Below are 3,848 nucleotides of genomic sequence, written 5' to 3'. Positions count from 1 at the left end.
CTTTAACCCCATGATGTCAGCCTCCAGTTGTTGGTGTTGACATCAAAACGTGATAAATATTAAATCATCTATGGATAGACTAAACATATTCTTGGTCTGTGATATTAGTCTTCAAAGTCCAAGTATCGAAGACGCAAGAGACAGTTGATCGACACTGCGGATCGCAGTAGCAAAAACATCAAATTTGCAATTATTGAATAACTACTACTAGTACTAGTAGTACTAGTAGTTAGAATTAGTAGAATTAGTACTACTACTAGTAGTAGTACTACTACTAGTACTAGTAGTAGTAGTAAGAGTAAGAGAGAGAGAGTTCGAGAGTAGGTTACTACTAATAGGGCCTACTAGGTACGTCAACAACAGCTGAACCGAACCGTGCACACTCCCCTGTAAAACTCTGGTAAACATTGCTGTAGTTTCATAATATTAATAATTTTGCGTAGCCGTGCTTGTAATATTAATTATTATATCCCTGTTACTAGCGCGTATATGGTCTATGTCCCCAGGGTACTGCCGCGAACGTTACCCTGGTTACGGTCCGGTATACCCGAAACGTACCCTGGTCACTATTGATATGGTTAGGTTCGGGTTAGGCGAGTAGGTGTAGGCGACTCCCTAGACTCGTTATGGAGTAGGCGAGGTACGCGTCCGGGGCTATTAGATAGTACCAGGGTACGTTCCCGCGTATACCGGACCGCTACCCTCCGGCAGTACCCGCGGCGGACATAGGACATAGACCCTCTCAGCGTTACTAGCGCTGAGAGGGTCTATGTCCCCCAGGGTACTGCCGGAACGTACCCTGGTACTATCTAATATGCCGGACCGTTCCTCGTCTATTCCACTAACGAGTCTAGGGAGTCGCATACGCCTACTCCCTAACCCTAACCATATAACTATCAGATAGTTACGCTCATAGGGTCTATGTCCCCCAGGTTACTGCCGGAACGTACCCTGGGTACGGTCTGGTATACCGGAACGTACCCTGGTAACTATTTGATATGGATAGGGTTAGTGATAGGGTTAGGGTTAGGGAGTAGACGTAGTGTGTGACTCCCTGGACTCGTTAGTGGAGTAGATGAGGTACGGTCCGGCATATTAGATAGTACCAGGGTACGTTCCGGCAGTACCCTGGGGGACATAGACCCTCTCAGCGATAGTTACCAGGGTACGTTCCGGTATACCAGACCGTACCCAGGTTACGTTCTGGCAGTACCCTGGGGGACATAGACCCTATGAGCGTAACTAGCTGCTGGGGGTATACTGTAACTTCTGTAATGACATGCGTCTAAACAGAGGAATTGCTCCGAGTTTTGATTGGTGGATAAAAATAGAATTTGTGATGTTACGTTTTCATTTAGGTATTTAGCCTCTGACTCGAGTATGAGCAATACTGCGCGTACATATTTGCTAATTAATTCAGCTAATCGCCCTTCAATAAACTCCAGACTCACAGGGATCATAGCTAAGACATGTACTATAATAGCTAGAATTTATACGCGCATATGATAGTTAGTACACTTTCCTACCACCCGTAGCCGCACGTATTAGCCTATGAGCGATACCGCACGTGCATATTTGCTAATTAATAAGACTAATCATGCTTCAATAGACTCAAAATTTACAGAGGTTAAGGCTAGCTAAGACATGTGTCTATAACAGCTAGAATTTATAGAAATGTAACTCATTTCGTTCGCGCCATATTATAGTTGGTACACTTTCCTACCGGTCATGCGAATTCTATTTTTATCCACCAATCACAGGTCAGAGCAATTCCTCTGTTTAGATGCATGTCTGTAATGCATCATCACTTAGGTCATGACATGCAGCTGCATTTATCACTTAGTTTTATAATTGGTTTTTCATAATAATATTATAAACTGGATTACTGATCATATCATATGTATCACCATCATCATATGACAATGACATATCACGTGGATGGTGATCTTAGTCCATAGTCCACAATCCTAATTTTAAACCCCGCAAACGTGTTTTTGCAAATGTGTCAATCTAATCCAGGGTGCTAAGCTAGGATTGGGCCTATAGAATCACATGTAAACAATATGATATACAGCACACAATCTATTATCTGAAAACCGAAAAGCTCCGAAAACCGAAAAAAATTTCGTGGACGTCGTCCATATGGAAGCCCTGAAACGACATACGACTTTTTGAGTGTCGGAGTTTTCGAGTTTCTGAATTTCGTATTGTATATAGTACTAGAGATGGAGGTCAAGCAAGGGTCACACAGGGAAGAATGTAAACACGTGAGAACATGCATTGAGAATTGTTTGTAAGTTGAAAACAGACACACTGCGCATGCGTTATGACGGAGATTCTAAATTTAAATTAGGCCCTATGCTTTCCCGCTTAATAGAACACACATTTATTCTCCCCGGTATAGGGGATTCTAAATTTGAGTTATGCTATCCCGCTTAAAAAGCCACACATATTTACTCTCATGGTAGGGGATTCTAAATTTAAATTGTTCTTTCCCGATTAAAACAACACACATTTACTCTCACGGTAGGGGATTCTAAATTCAATTTGTATTTTTCCGCTAAATAACGCTCAATTAATCTCACGGTAGGAGATTCTAAATTCAGGGTTAGAAATTAGTTTGAAAATTTACAGGCCCACCGGGCCTGTAGGTAAGGAATTTTACAGGCCCGCCAGGCAAATTACAGACCCACATCATTCCGCAGATACTGCAGCATTTAAAAAAATAAGACTGTAATTTGGAATTTTTACAATGGTTTATTTACAGTAATACAAAGAACATATTCAGTGACTGAGTACTAATGAGCTGTTAGAATTCTCACTGTCCTCCCTGGTGTTCTCACTCTCTGAGCTCTTTTTTAACTGTTGGCTGGCACTACACCAATAGAATGTACACAAACTCTGCATGTTTACTCCATGTCTAAGTCATCTAAGGAAATGGCCACTGGGGCCGGATTCTAGAACGGTTCGTACGCACAATATCGTGCGTACCTACGTTCGTACGCACAAACAGGCATTTTGGTACATCTCCATCATCATCATACACGCGCACGCGTTCACACACAGTGACACCCACACTGATCATTTACTGTGTGGATCTTACATCTTGAATGATAAAGCTAATGTTCGGGACATAAATGGCAGAGAAAAACAACGCTCCATAGGGTCAGTCATGAAAAGGTTGAGTAATGTAAACATCTAAGGAACCAGCCAAATCAGGCAAAGATAGGGTTGAGTTTTTCCTGGCAGACATGAAAGTTGAACACACGCACCCCACCTCACCTCACCTCACCTACACTCACATCACCTCACACGCACACACCCCCATACACTCGCCTCATCTTGAGTTTGTGGCTTGCTGGATACGGCATTAACTGCTTTAGTCACAGCTTGCCATGTCTTTTTATTAACTACAGCTGCCAAGTTGCCAGCAAAACTTCCAAAGAGTCCTCTTTCTCTGTCCCACTTCATAAATTATGAAGTCAATTTCCTCTGCGGAAATATTCCTATTCTTCCGCCTCTTTTACAGTTGCCGTGTATGTTTTAAATAACTGCTTTCACCACACTCTGAGAATGGTGCTATAGGAGATGGGTGGCTATTAGGAGACTGTGGCCAGTTCATAAATGCTTGCTTTACGATACCGTACGCGAACCCACGGACTACAGCAGAGCAACGATATAATAAAGTTCATACTTGGACTAGGTGTGTTGTTGTACGTGCTGCTTTGGGATTTTGAAAAGCCAACATTGATTATCAATCTGATACTTAGATGACATTCTTCTTTTAATGCTAACATTGATCGTTTGTTAACTACCAGTGATACTATATTGTTTACATCCAAACGTGA

At 42.2% G+C, this 3,848-nt stretch overlaps 1 protein-coding gene and 1 long non-coding RNA gene across 4 annotated transcripts in view; one reads left to right on the top strand and one right to left on the bottom strand.

The window, feature by feature from the left end:
• LOC106808274 overlaps positions 1-3,848 on the bottom strand; it is a 22,022-nt gene that overhangs the window by 7,855 nt on the left and 10,319 nt on the right. The window lies entirely within an intron of this gene.
• Positions 1-3,848, top strand: part of LOC106808272 (KIF1-binding protein homolog) — a 12,340-nt gene that overhangs the window by 861 nt on the left and 7,631 nt on the right. For 2 of the 3 annotated variants that reach the window (XR_001393760.1, XM_014810911.1), the window contains exon 1: positions 272-400. The exons of the other annotated variant lie outside the window; for it this stretch is intronic. The gene's annotated coding sequence lies outside the window, so the exon portion shown is untranslated. Of the gene's footprint in view, positions 1-271; positions 401-3,848 lie in introns of those variants that run through there. 3 annotated transcript variants of the gene reach the window in all.

The sequence above is a fragment of the Priapulus caudatus genome, unplaced genomic scaffold (genome assembly GCF_000485595.1).
Source record: "Priapulus caudatus unplaced genomic scaffold, Priapulus_caudatus-5.0.1 Scaffold264, whole genome shotgun sequence".
Classification (NCBI taxonomy): domain Eukaryota; kingdom Metazoa; phylum Priapulida; class Priapulimorpha; order Priapulimorphida; family Priapulidae; genus Priapulus; species Priapulus caudatus.
Note: the sequence above shows the minus strand (reverse complement) of the source record. Positions and strands in the feature narration are given on the sequence as shown.